The 15,592-nt window shown below is 33.9% G+C and overlaps 1 long non-coding RNA gene across 1 annotated transcript; it reads right to left on the reverse strand.

The window, feature by feature from the left end:
* Positions 1–13,365: 13,365 nt before the first annotated feature.
* LOC148197363 (uncharacterized) lies at positions 13,366–15,592 on the reverse strand. The gene is made up of 3 exons (XR_015780225.1): positions 15,479–15,592; positions 15,283–15,374; positions 13,366–13,455 (listed from the first exon to the last, which is right to left on the reverse strand). It is a non-coding gene; the product is annotated as an uncharacterized LOC148197363 (long non-coding RNA).

Below are 15,592 nucleotides of genomic sequence, written 5' to 3' on the forward strand. Positions count from 1 at the left end.
AAAGGAGGGTTCAATCGGTGGAAAATGGAAAGCGATGTGAAGAGAGGTGTTTAAATGGTCAAAATATGAACAAATGGTGGGAAGAGGCTGTGGCGAGGAAGAAACGAGAGTGACGAAGTGAGTCTGACCGTGAAGAACAATGGCTGGCGACGAGGGGCTCGAGAGAGAAATGCTCTCGTGAAAGAAGAAACACAAAAATGAAGTCGCGCAAGGTGTAGTGAGGTGTGGTGGAAGCGCTGAAGATGTGGCAGCAAATGAAGAGATGGAGGAAAGGAACGCTGACGCGTGGCCAAGAGGTGTTGACGCCACTATGCTGAAGCGGATGTGGTGAGATGAGAGAGAAGCACGATGGAATGGAAAATGAAAGTGAGAAAGGTGCTTGGAAGGTGGCTAGAGGGAGTCTTTGAACTCTCTAGCCTATGACTTTCAAGAGAGAATAGTTTCTGATTCAGAAAACTCAATTCTCATTAATCTCAAAAGTGTCAATACAAGAGAGGAGCTGGGTATTTATAGTAACCCATGTTCCTTAAGAGCTAAGTTATGAAAGGTAAAAATACAAAAGGAGGACTACGTCAAGCAGGATTCCATCAAAAACTGAAATGATGATTTGAGTAAGTCACCCAAATAGAAAGGCTTACCTGTTAATTAATTGCATTCCCTTCTTTCTGGTTTTCAGAAAGTACTTTCTATGAAACAATTACTGGGAAACATTCTCAATTAATGGTTCAATCTTTTTTTATAGAAATATAAAATTATTAGTAGATCTCGTTGAATATAAAATGATAACCACAAAATTTTGTGATTTTTAATAAAATCATCCAATAATAAAAAATGTATCTGTAACATTTTTCAATTTGATGTTTTAAAAACATTTTCTGAAAGCAAAAAGGGAAGTGAAAAGAAAAAGCTAAAGAAATATATTTCCCTAACAGCTAAAAAATTTTCCGTTAATCTAACTTGAGGCAGTTGCTTTGGATTCCGAATTTTACTTCTTACACCTTCAGTTTTTTGTTCCTTATGAATCAAGGGTGTTGCTCCCTCCACCACCCCAAGTGCTCCTGCACCTCCCTATTATTTTCTTTTATTTTCAAAAATACTCTACATCTCTCCACTATTTTCTTTTATTCCAAAATTATCCTACACCTCCCCACTATATTTAATAATTTTTCTTTTTTTCTCTTTACATTAATGGAGTATTCACATGGTTCAGATTTAAACTTCTGATATATTGTAAAATTTTATTTACATTTTTCCTTAAATAAGCTTGATTCAGTCTTATTTTCAATGTTTAATATTTTTTTTTCTTCAAATCACTTAATAAATGGTAAAATTTTATTTTAAATTTCTAGAAAAATGTTTATATATATGTGTGTTTTTTTACATTTAATATCTATAATTTTTAACATTATATTATGTTTTAACTTACCGATATGTTTGACTCAAATAACTTGAATAAAATATTTAATTTATTAGATAAATAATATAAAAATATTATTAAATACTTAAAATATAAAAAAAAAAGTTATTTGTTAAAGATTTAGTATTTATTTAGTTCTTTCTTCATTATAAAGTTAGTATATAATAATAATAATAATAATACATTATTTACTATTAATATTATTATGTTTATTATTTTGTATTTGCATCTAACCTTTAAGTTTATAAAATGGAAGTGGTAGAAGCACTAATATTGAAGTTTCCTCTCAATTATAAATTGCAATATATCACAAGTTTAGATTTAAGCCATATGAATGCTCCATAGAGAAAGAGAGAGAAAGATAATGCTCCAATTAATGTAGAGAGAGAAAGAGAAAGATTGTTGAGGATAGTGGGGAGGTGTAGGGTATTTTTGAAATAAAAGAAAATAGTGGGGAGATGTAAAGTATTTTTAGAATGAAAGAAAATAGTGGGGAGGTGCAGAAGTAGTTGGACTGGTGGAGAGAGTAACACACCAATCCTAATGATAAAAACCAAGTGTAGGAAAGTAGAATACTACTTTTGCTATTTACACGTCCCATTCGTTTATTTTATTTTTATTACCAAATATACCATTTTATCTAAAACAATATAAACCCTAAACTCTTTTCTTTGTACTCCACTTTGGTTATTCTCTAAATCTTTTTTTATCAATATTCTATATTTCTCTTAATTTAGTTTTATTGTAATTCGAGTAAATTCATATAAAAATACTTTTTTATCACATTTTTTTATTTTTGTGTCCATTATGGAAATAAAAAATACTAATAGGGTGATGTAGAATACCTTTTGGGACCATTTTAGAAGGTACATTATGGAAACTGCTGAAGGAATAGGAGAGTGGGTATACTAATAGGGTGAGCAAATAGTAAAAAAGGCCCTAACCTGATTATTGTGCCCAACAAACAACTCATTACCTGATTTAGCGAATTAAACAAACCCAATTATGAATTAGTTCAAATTATTGTATGCTTAACTGCACTAAGCCAAAACACAATAACGGAAACGACCTAAAGTGAAACAAAACACAATATAGTTTTCACTCATTTAATACTTTTTAACGTTTAAATCAGTTTTTAATTATTATAAATTTGAAGTTATTCTTATTTATTTTTAATTAATTTGAAATTTAGTAAAACAAATAAAAAAAAAACATATCTAAAATTAAGAGACTAACAATATGTAAACTTAATTCTTATCATTCGACTTCAAGTGTAATGTTGATTCAAGAACAGTACATATGAACTGTAAAACCATACATTTAAACATTGTGGTAGACCTCAATTTATCTTGAGGCCAAGTAAATGGAAACTTAAGGAATAGTTTTCTTACTATGTTATCGATGGAAAGTATTTAATTAAGTTTTCAGAAATATTAGTTTATTATCTTTAATAGCTATTTTTATTTTATCATTACTTTTTTGCTTAGTTGATTCTTAAGTTAATCACTCTTTAGAAAAAATTACAATTTTATTTTTATGTGATGTCTCAATATATTTAAATTGTCTTCGATCTCGATTTTTAAATGATTTGAAACTATTAAACATAATAAAAATATTTATAAATAAAATATAAGGGTTTGGGTTAAAATTTAAAGCTATTAGAATATAAAATTATAATAGTTAATGTATAATGAAATTTCTAACTTTTTTTACTATTAATATTTTTAATGAGTAATCAAAATGTTTATAGTTTTCATTGAGTTCATATTGTTTATTAAGAATCTGTTAGTTTCATCAACTAACAGAATGGACCAAAACCTCTTTTGGTCTTCGTTCAGTGTTTCAGTTTAGGGCTTTTATTAGGTTCATTATTGTTTTGGTTTTCTGTTAGATCAGAACTCTATAAATAGAGTTCTGCTTTATATTTTACAGATGATGAAACAATGTATTTTGCAACAGTGAAATAAATCAGATGAAGGAAAGTTTGCATTTTACTTACTTGTGCCTTTGATAGCTTTTCTTTTCTCTTCTCCGGCATCATCTTCTGAAGCTCTGGTAGGTCTCTTCCACGGCACCGTCAGTGCTCTGCCTCGCTCCCAGGAAGAAGCTTCTGGAGTAGCTTAGTCTTTTCTCTTCACTCGTGCAAGAGACGCTTAAGACACGTCTTACCCATGTTGGATTATTACAGCCTCAGCTTCAATGTGGGCCGCCCAGTGGGCCTTTTCCATCTGCACCCCATTTGGGCTTCTGCCTAAAATGGTATCAGAGCAGGTCTAGTGCCTGCTCTGCTTCCGCTCCACCTACTGCCTTTCTTGACTAATTCTTGGACTGGCTCGGACAGCTTCATGGAACAGGCTGAGTTTAACAACCCATCCAGCCCTTACTATCTGCACCCAGGAGAGAATCCTGGACTTACCCTCATCACACAAGTTTTGAGTGAAAATAACTACTCATCTTGGAGCAGAAGCATGAGAAGAGCACTGCTCTCCAAGAATAAAGTGAAATTCATTGATGGATCCATAAAGAAACCACAGAAAAATGACATCATGTATGATGCTTGGGAAAGGTGCAACATGATGATATTGTCTTGGATAACCAAGACTCTTTCTCCACAAATTGCCGAGAGTGTCATATATGTGGAAGAAGCTAAAGAATTATGGGATGAATTGAAGGAAAGATTTTCTAAAGGTGATCATTTCAAGATTTCGGATCTCCTTCAAGATATACACTCCATTAGACAAGGGGAGAGAGGAGTCAATCAATTCTTTACAGATTTGAAGATTTTATGGGAAGAATTGGAGTCCTTGAGACCAATACCCATTTGCACATGCAAGATTCCATGCAGCTGTGCCCTTTCAAAGGTTTTCTTGAAGTATAGAGAAATGGAGCATGTGATATGTTTTCTAAAGGGATTGAATGACTCTTACAACACTGTTAGAACACAAATTCTTCTAATGGACCCTCTTCCAAACATCAACCGAGTCTTCTCTCTTATCATGCAACAGGAAAGACAAGAAAAACATGGGTCAACTGATGCTAAGGTCATGATTAACACTGCTGATAGAAACAGCCAGTGGAAAGGGCAAGGACGGGGGGCTGGACAGCGTGGCCAAGGAAGAGGAAGGGGCAGAAATCCTAACCATGGCAAACAATGCTCCTACTGCAACAAAATGAACCATACTGTTGATGAATGCTACTCTAAGCATGGCTACCCACCTTGGTACAAGAAGGCAGAGGGCAGTCAAGACAAAAAGAATGAGTGGAGTTCAGCCAATGTTTGCCAGAACACCACTGAACCAGATGTAAATCAGAGAACTCAGTCAAATAATAACAACAACACATTCAACTCCCTCACTGCAGAACAGATGCAGAGGCTGCTTAAACTAATAGACAGAGATGAAGAGCCAGCCCACAAGATTAATCAAATTCAGAGGGCTGACAGTGCTGACAAACAAGGTAATACCTCATGGATTATTGACACTGGTGCCACTGATCATGTGACACATAATAAAATGAACTTTGTTACATTTTACCAGATAAAACCTATATCTGTTAAACTCCCTAATAACACTGTTTTAACTGCTAAACATGCTGGTACCATACAATTATCTAAGGATCTTATCATTTACAATGTGCTATACATTCCTGAATTTCAGTTCAATTTGATCTCTGTTCAAAGTCTTATTAAAGACTTAAATTGTAGTCTAACTTTTTCATCCAAGACTTGCCAGATAAAGGAGAACCATACATTGAAGATGATTGGATATGCTAATTGTTGGGGAGGGCTCTATTATCTGCAAGATATTTCTAAACCTGATCATAGATGTGCAACTAAGACAGCTTTTTCGTTTAATAGTACTCATGTAAATCTCTGGCACTGTAGATTGGGCCACCCAGGGGACAAAGTTTTAAGACAAATATGTGATGATTTTCCTTATGTTAAACTTGGTACTAATGTTGTTTGTGACACTTGCCATTATGCTAAGCAACGAAAGTTGCCTTTTCCACAAAGTATTACTGCTACTGCAAATTGTTTTGATATTGTTCACTGTGATATATGGGGCCCTTTTGCTACTGCTTCTATTCATGGTCATAGGTACTTTCTCACCATTGTTGATGACTATAGTAGACACACATGGATTTTTTTAATGAATAATAAAGGCCAGACTAGGGGTTTACTGCAGGATTTTGTCATCAAGATTAAAAATCAGTTCAACAAGGGAATTAAAACCATTAGGTCTGATAACGGTCCAGAATTTAATTGTGTGGATTTCTACAAGATACATGGCATTAACCATCAAAGGAGTTGTGTTGAAACTCCTGAACAAAACTCTGTGGTTGAGAGGAAGCATCAACACATATTGAATGTTACCCGTGGCCTCCTTTTCCAATCTAATGTGCCTAATTCCTATTGGTCATATGCTGTTAGTCATGCAGTTTACATTATAAATAGGTTGCCCACTCCCACTCTGAATAACAAAACCCCTTATGAACTCCTATATAACCTGCCCCCTTCATATTTAAACCTCAAAATTTTTGGATGCTTGTGCTTTGTCTCTACCCTTGAACAGAACAGAAACAAACTTGACCCAAGAGCTAGAAAAACTGTTTTTCTAGGCTATAGACCTGGTATCAAGGGATACCTTGTTCTTGACATCAACTCCAAAGAACTTTTTATAAGTAGAAATGTGGTTTTCCATGAAAATGTTTTTCCCTATATGAATCTGCAAGATAACAGTGAGGATTCCCCTACTGGAAAGGATAACTCCAACACACTCAGTGATCTTCTAAGAGATCACTATCACCAGGACACTGACACACATGTCGAACATGATGATTCTAGACAGGAAAATACTGAACAGCTCACTGTTAATGAGAATAACAGTGGCAGTGCAGGAGATAATCAAGATGTCCAGCTGCAAAGAAGGTCAAACAGACCCAGAAAGGCTCCTGACTACCTTAAAGACTATGTCCATCAGGTCAATCAATCCCTATCTCTGAAAAATAATTTCAAAACACCTTATCCGATTTCAAAAGTACTATGCTGTGATAATCTTTCAGGGAGACACATGAAATACACCATGGCCATTACTGCTAGCAGGGAGCCTAAGTCCTACAATGAGGCAAAAGGTATGAATGAATGGATAGAGGCAATGCAGAGAGAAATTAGAGCCCTGCAGGATAATGATACGTGGGTGCTCACCCAGCTGCCTTCAGGGAAGGCTGCCATAGGTTGTAAATGGGTATATAAAATAAAGTACAAAGCTGATGGAAGCATTGAGAGGTTCAAAGCGCGCCTGGTAGCAAAAGGCTACACACAACAAGAGGGGATAGATTACCTTGACACCTTTTCCCCGGTTGCCAAATTAACCACAGTAAGATTACTCATTGCCCTAGCGGCTTCAAACAACTGGTTTCTACACCAACTTGATGTTGACAATGCATTTCTGCATGGAGACCTCAATGAAGAGGTATACATGGAACTCCCACCAGGTTTGATGACTCACGGTAAGGGACAGGTATGCAGACTGAGAAAGTCTCTATATGGCTTGAAGCAGGCCAGTAGACAGTGGTTTGAAAAACTGTCATCTTTCTTAATAAATGTTAATTACATTCAATCTAAATCTGACCATTCTCTGTTCATTAGAGCAACACCTACCAGTTTTACTGCACTACTTGTATATGTAGATGATATTGTTTTGACAGGGAACTCTATGACAGAAATAAACCGCATGAAAGAACTCTTACACAAAGAGTTTCGAATAAAGAACCTTGGTGAACTCAAGTATTTTCTGGGTTTGGAAGTTGCTAGGTCAAAGAGAGGCATCCATTTGTGCCAAAGAAAATATGCTTTGGACATACTAGAAGAGACAGGGATGTTAGGGTGCAAGCCTTCCTCTACTCCTTTCCTCAGTGATACAGCCCCATTATACAAGGAGGACGGCTATCTGGAAGATCCAGGACCATATAGAAGGCTAATAGGAAAATTGCTCTACCTTACCAACACTAGGCCTGATTTATGTTTCTCTGTAAACCTGCTCAGTCAGTTCATGCAGTCACCCACTAATCACCACTACAGCGCTATCCAACACATACTAAGGTATATTAAAGGTAAGCCATCTGAAGGGCTATTTTTCTCAGCTAACTCACCTATGCAGCTAAAGGGTTTTAGTGACTCTGATTGGGCCACTTGTCCCAAAACTAGAAGATCCACAACGGGATACTGCATCTTCCTAGGGTCATCTCTTGTTTCATGGAAGTCTAAGAAGCAGAAGACAGTTTCCCGGTCATCTACAGAGGCAGAATACAGGGCATTAGCAGCCACTGTATGTGAAATACAGTGGCTCTGCTATTTGCTACGTGATTTTCAGATTGAAGAATCAGGAACTCCTGCTCTATATTGTGACAACAAATCAGCGAGGCACATAGCTCACAATCAGAGCTTTCACGAACGCACCAAGCACATTGAGCTTGACTGCCATGTTGTTCGTGAGAAGCTTCAGGAAGGTCTCCTCACTCTCCTTCCAGTACGGTCAGACGAGCAGCTTGCAGACATCTTCACAAAGTTTCCTCACCGTGTCAAATACAGATCTATTGTTCCCAAACTTGGATTAGTAACCATACACCATCCAGTTTGAGGGGAGGCTATTAAGAATCTGTTAGTTTCATCAACTAACAGAATGGACCAAAACCTCTTTTGGTCTTCGTTCAGTGTTTCAGTTTAGGGCTTTTATTAGGTTCATTATTGTTTTGGTTTTCTGTTAGATCAGAACTCTATAAATAGAGTTCTGCTTTATATTTTACAGATGATGAAAAACAATGTATTTTTGCAACAGTGAAATAAATCAGATGAAGGAAAGTTTGCATTTTACTTACTTGTGCCTTTGATAGCTTTTCTTTTCTCTTCTCCGGCATCATCTTCTGAAGCTCTGGTAGGTCTCTTCCACGGCACCGTCAGTGCTCTGCCTCGCTCCCAGGAAGAAGCTTCTGGAGTAGCTTAGTCTTTTCTCTTCACTCGTGCAAGAGACGCTTAAGACACGTCTTACCCATGTTGGATTATTACAGCCTCAGCTTCAATGTGGGCCGCCCAGTGGGCCTTTTCCATCTGCACCCCATTTGGGCTTCTGCCTAAAATTGTTTAATTTTTTTTTCATCAGTTATGAGACGTAGTTATTATTTTATCCTCTCCCTTTACGTGTTTTTGTTTTCATGAGTTAAAAAATGTGAAACTTTATAATTAACATAAAAATTATTTTTCTATTAACATAAAATAACAAGTGATTTTTATTGTTTTTATTAAAAATGTGTTAGATTTGTACTTTTCAATCACTTTCACATCATTTCCTACAAAGATAAAAAGATTGTTTTCTTCGTTATCATTGATGAAACCATTTTTTATTCAATATGTTCTCAATTAAAACAAAAAATTAGTTGTTATTTTATATTAACTATAATATCATTTTATATTAATTATATAATCTTATATTTCTTAAAAACAAACAAGTAAAATTTTATATTAATTATATAATCTTATATTTCTTAAAGACAAACAAGTAAAATGATGAGATCAAATAATATTCATGTAACTCAATTAAAAAAAAATTAATAACAGGTACTCAAGTAAAAAGTATAAAAGTTTAAAGTATTCAATAGACAAAAACAATTACATACACTGAATTAATACACTAAAATTTATCAAAAACTTAAAACTTAATTAAACATTTATTTTTTTCTTACCTTCTCGAAAATAGTCATGTTGACTTGTTGAATTATACTAAGGAAATCTAGGTTTAATATCTTTAGTTTCTTGCATGAACTAGTGACGACTGACCCACACGATCTGAAAGTCAAGTAAATTTGGAGAAGTTATCTTCAAAAGATGAAAAGAGATTAAGATGTTGATGAAGTTTGTAACACTATCAGCTAAGGTCACTTGGTCATGTGCGGTGGTGTAAGTAGCGTTAAGTAGTGTATCAATCTAAAATTTAATGTTTCTGGTTGAACAAATCAATTGGAAAATCGTCATAAATTGAAACCTATTAAATTAGTAAAATGCTATATATATGATGTTGATAGAAACATTAATTGTATTTTTGGATGAGTTTCTTCCACAGAATTTCCAAAAAAGATACCAGTAAAAAATTAAAATTGTATGTAACTTAAATTTTGTGGAAGTTGTTTCTTGCAGTTTCTCAAAATACATATGTATAATTTATTAATTATAAGGATAAAAAAAGTTATTCTGAGTAATGATATTATAGAAATTTTATTTTATAATTATTTAAAATTATTATTTCAAAATTAAAATTATAATACTTTTATTTTCCAATGAAAAAAAGTAAATTATAATGTCTTAACTCAAAAGAAGAGAAGGTTCATAATGAATTCAAATTTCTGAATAAAATGATTTTGTTATTTCCTTGAATCAAATTCTAATCATAAGATCATTTTCATTACAAAATCTCATTGTACGAGATTTTTATGAATTTTATTATATCACAAACACTCTTAAGACATTTTTTACACTTTGTGTCCTGGTCGAAATTTTCATAAGATCTATATTTTAATTAATATTTTATTTTATTATATATTTTTAAAAATAAAAAATATTATTTTATTCTTATAATTTCATACTGTAAAAATAATAACAGTGCTTTCTCGATTAAAAAATATTGTAAAAAATATATCTTATTATTTCTCAATTAAAAAAAAATCTATAGAGTATACTAGTGATAACAATGTGTGGTTTATATCATATTTTTAAGTAAAAATGTTTAGTTTTATATTTTTTATATATAGGCTTAGAAAGTTGGAGTAATAACTGATAACTATTTTAAAAATAGATAGTATCTCAGAAAAAAAAAACATATATAAATATGTATTTTGAATACTGTATTGGCATAATATGAATAAATTAATGAAGAATTATATTTAAGTGATATACGTTTAATCTTTTCAAGTGAAGTTTAAACTCTATAAATGATAATAATGTTTATTTTATTCTTTGGGTATATTTCATTTAAAATATTAATTTATATAAAAGTATTAACGTTTTAAATAGAATAGTTAAGAATATTATAACATTCTAATATAAAATGTTACAAATAATTATATATAAAATATCAACATTTTAAGGTTGTAGAATACTTAAGAATATCATAACATTATAATGTACAAATAATATAAAATATTACCAATAATAATTACGTATTCTATCCACTGAAACATCGTCATAAAGAAAATTATCCTCTCATTGTATTTCATTCAAATGTTTAATTATATTAAAAAATTTAATATAATTCAAAACTATAAATAAGTCAAATAATTACACAAATTGACTAAGAATATTAACTAATTTAATACAAACTATATATATATATTAAAAAATATTTACGTATTTTATATAGTAATTATTGTCAGAACCCTTAAATTATGTAGAGAAACTGGAAGTCAAGTGGAAGGGTGAAAATTTAGAAATTCAGAAAGTGAAAGACAGGTGTGAGCAGCAGAGTGGACCGATCGGTTTTGATGGTAGTATTTAAGTAAAAGTTTTAAATCTGGTGTCACTTTCTGCATGCATTTTCTTCCCCAACTTTCTGAACTCTCATTTTCTCCTCCTTCTCTCTAAGTTCTCTCTAAACTATCATCCTTTCTTCCCCTGATTCTCACGTTTTCCTTCATTCGATTATTCATCAGATTGTGTTTGAAGTTGGCTGGTGGCAAAGGTTCTCTTTTCAATCGGTCAAGTGGTGGTTTGAGTTGGTAGGTCTTTCTACTTCTAAGAAAGTTTAGTTTCGAGCACATGCAAATCAAGTTTATGTTTGCATGTGTTTATCTTCTTCTTCTTCTAAGATTCTGATCACGTTTTTGTCTTGTGGTTGGTCTGTTTTCTTCAAAACAGTGAATCTTAGCTTTAGAGAGTTTTGGTGTTGGGCAAAATTCTGTGTTGTGAGCGTTTCTTCTGCTAAGAGGTAAGGGAAGCTATTTAATTTAATTGTGTGTGTGATGATTCTGTGCATGTATGGAATTAATTGATATGATGGTATGAAATGTATGTTTCTGGGTTTTGGTGGTTTTGTATGAGTCTATAAGAGTTCTGCAAAATTATGCAGAAAAGCTGTGTGTTCTGTCTCGACCGTTCGGTCATGGTCAGTTAATAATTTATCAATAGAGTTAGCATTTTAGCCTTACCAATACATGATCGCTCGGTTTTTAGGTGAGTGATTGGTATCTTAAGTGTTGATGATTATGTATTAATGATCAGTCTTACCGGATTGGGTACTCTTGTTAGTGATGGTTCCTATATTAGTGTTAGATCTTGTCCTTGTACTAGGCTTAAATACACTGGTTATACTGAGATAGTTATTCCTGTACATAGTTTGAACATATTGACGTAACGATCGGGTTCTTAAAAGTGTTAAGCTTTATTCATAGTATTTGGAATTAACCTTAAGTGTTCGGAATAAACTGTAAGTAATTTTCTGAGGTTATAGTGCTCGGTTTCTTGTTAGTATTTTATTTAATTCTAGTAGTCAGTTAATTCTCATCATCACTTAAGTATGAAATATTGTTCGGTCTCATTTTGAGGATAGCTGAATACTGTTCGGTCTTGATTTGTGAATAGCGAAATATCGTTCGGTCTTACATCAAGGGTTCAGTTAAATTATAAGTGTTCAGTCTAAGCTCTAGTGTTCGATTTTGTAATAGTTAGTGAGTTTCCGTTCGGTCGTATTCAGGGGTTGTGTTGTTACCATTCGGTCTCTTTCTATGAATGATTATTTTATATTTAAATAACATTTTCAAAGTGTGACTCTGATTATTTGAGATAATTGTATGGATCTAAGGTGTAAGGGAAATTTTATTGTTATTCAATTAAGGTATATGTTTCATGTAAATGTGAAAGAGAATTTCCAAGAGGAATGTCTCAGTGAAATGTGTATTGTTGTGGTAAAGTATGAATATGGATAGTGAAATTCACGGAGTTCATCTTGATATTCTGATGATTACTAATTCTCAAGTAGAGATGGGTAATGCATTGTGTGAGAATGGCAGGAGGTCCTAACCCATAGGTTCTTGGATGAGTTATAAGGACTAACCTCGGGGGGAAGCTGATGATTTTCCAGTTACTACACCACCCGAGTCCATGAACGACCTTAAGCTACGTATTCATACAATCCGGATAGTCAAGTCAGGTGTTCGGTTTATGCATGTATTATAGGGTTAAATCTGTATATGTCTATTTGCATGGGTTTTGGTATGCTATAGTGTTCAGCTTTGTATTGTTTGTATTTGAAATGAATTGTATATATATGCATGCCCAATTAAATTGTAGTAGCTTACCCTCATTTTTTTGTTTTCTCCATGTTACCGTTCGATTTTTCCGTTGCGATGATCATCCTTTTTGGGTGTGAGCAGAAGGGGAAGATTTTACTCTGAAAAAGGAGCTGGACGGTGAGACTCCTGCTGAATAGGTCATGACCGTTCGGTAATAATAGTGTGGATAGTTTTGGGTGAACCGTTCGGTCACCATTTTCATTCTATAAATATAATCGTTCGGTTATATGTGTTTAGTTTTGTAGTAGTATGTAACATCCCAATAAATGATAATTACCATAGATCAGAAGTAAATTACATTTACAGTAATTATAGTGCAGTCTTAAGATTTACAGTAGCGGCTCTGGAAGAAAACAGCACCTACAGCAAGTTACATCAACTGCTCACGCATTTAAAACTGAATGTGCAGCACTTTACAGTATTTAGAAATTCATAAAAGGTACAAAACCAGTTACTGGATAAACGTTCTGCAGAAATATACAGTCAACGTCCCAAAATGCTATACAGAAAGACTAAATACTACTAATACTGTATGAACAGCGCTGCAAAACTATACACAGAACTATCAAAAATACAGCACTGAAGAGTGACTAAAGCTAATACAGAAACGGGTCTCTACTGCTCAGCTTTAACTTCAACTTCCACAAGGTTGGCATCCTCCAAATTTTCTTCTTCCAGTATAGTTTCAAGGGGTGCCTCACCATCTGCTCACATCCACAACGGATGATCATTGCATTGACAAGACGGACATACAGGACAGTAGACAACACAAGGAAAATTTGCAAGGGTAAGCTTAGGTAATTTAATTCAATAAAATCAACATAATTTAACTTATAAAATCAGTCATACAATTCATACAATATTAAACACATATCCATTCAAACAGTAACTCATCCAATTCTCATACTTAAAGACTGTCCGGACTGTATGATCCATGTATCTACAGGCGTCCTTTGCACCCGGGTGATGTAGTAACTGGGATACCCTCAACAGCTGCCACCCGAGGTTAACCCTTATCAGCCCAAGTACTATAAGGACTAGGGCCTCCTGCCATTCCCACGCATGAACTACTCTCCTCTACATGAGGATGAGCAATCATGGAATATCAGGATGAACAGCCATCAGTAGCTTAATCCATGGTCATACTACACTACTTCTCATATTCACATCATGGAGACGTTCCTCCTTGGAACGCTCTTTCATAATCCAATCCAATAAATCCATTCCAAATACCATTCGCACATATTCACAATTTCTCTTATTCAAATTTTCATTCTGTGTTCACTCTCTTTATTTTAAAAAAACGTTCATCACTCAATAAATAGGGATGAACATAATACAGTACTCAAACGTCCACGTTTCTGAACAAAAGAAACGTACCATTTATCAATTTAACTACATTACAACACTTAATAATTGGAAGAAAACTGATCTGAGAAGAGATGGGTAATACTTAGAAGAATCTTAATTATAAAGACTCCAGGTAGAATCCAAAGGATAAAGCCAATAAGAAATATTTAGATAAACAATCAAATATAATTGAATTCAGAAAAACAACACTGCCAGTCAAAGACTGAACGTTAATTAACAATTTGAACGAACGCCATATACGTTCGCTCACGAAGCAATAATAAGACGAGCGTTCAATTATAAAAGCAAACATTGCTCAGGACGAACGCCAGGTCAATGACCGAGCACCAAATAGAACGAACGCACATAGGAACGAATGTGCATGGAAACGAACACGCATGGGAACGAACGTTCAGTATCAGACCGAACGCTAACTGGGACGAACGCTCAATCTAAGATTGAGAGTTCATTTGGACGAACGCTTAGTATAATACTAAGCGCCACTTAGGACGAACGCTGGTAAACAAAACCGAGCGTCCTAACTATACTTCACTTTATATTTTTAATGGTTGGACCCGCTAGGCTAAGCCGAACGCTCACGCCTAACTCTTGACAACTAATAACGCTCGTTCCAGATCAGGGTCCTTTCCAAATGAAAGAATCCTTATTCTAAGTGATGTTCCAGGGAAACCGAACGGTATAAGACCGTTCGATGACGAGCGTACATGATAGATCAGAGAAGGTAAAATTTCCAGGTTTTTCAACTCGATAACTTCACAGATTTTCATGTGATTCATAATTTTAAAGTTTTCATTTCCATCATACATTTCATACATTACAGAATTCATATTACTCCATCATCAATACAGAAATTTCCAGTTCCAAACATATCATTCCAAATTCTACATAGCTTCAATAATATCCCAAATCATACAGCACATTTTCTGCATAAAATTCAACATTTTTCAACATCTGATCAATCCGAATTAATCATTTTCCAGTGCAGACATACCAGCATTAATATACAGTTTCAAACATTAACATTCATACACAACCAGTGCAACATACTCATACATGCATACTTCAAATTCATATATTTCATACAATTCAACATCCAGTGCACTTCATTACTGTCATTAACATTAAAACAGCATTAAATTAAATTACTAAGCTTCCCTTACCTGTTACTGCAGTGTACTTCCAATTGCTCAGAATTTCACTCTTTCACTCACGGCTTTCTATCCAGAAATTCACTGAACCACTTCCACTAAATCTAATACACCAAAAATCATAACAGATCAGACTTCTAATCCTGCATGCAACCAGAATTTTGGTTCGCATGAACTAAGTGGACAATTATGCAGAATGAGAACTTACCAGTTCAGTTCTCAGTTCTGTTCGGATCAAATTGATGCTCACGGTGCAGTGAAGGTGTCTACGGTCTCTGAAATTAGATCAGAGGAGTTGATAGTGAGGTATTTTAGAGAGAAG

This window comes from Vigna umbellata, chromosome 6 (assembly GCF_029865625.1).
Source record: "Vigna umbellata cultivar VRB3 chromosome 6, Vumbellata_1.0, whole genome shotgun sequence".
NCBI classification, from domain to species: domain Eukaryota; kingdom Viridiplantae; phylum Streptophyta; class Magnoliopsida; order Fabales; family Fabaceae; genus Vigna; species Vigna umbellata.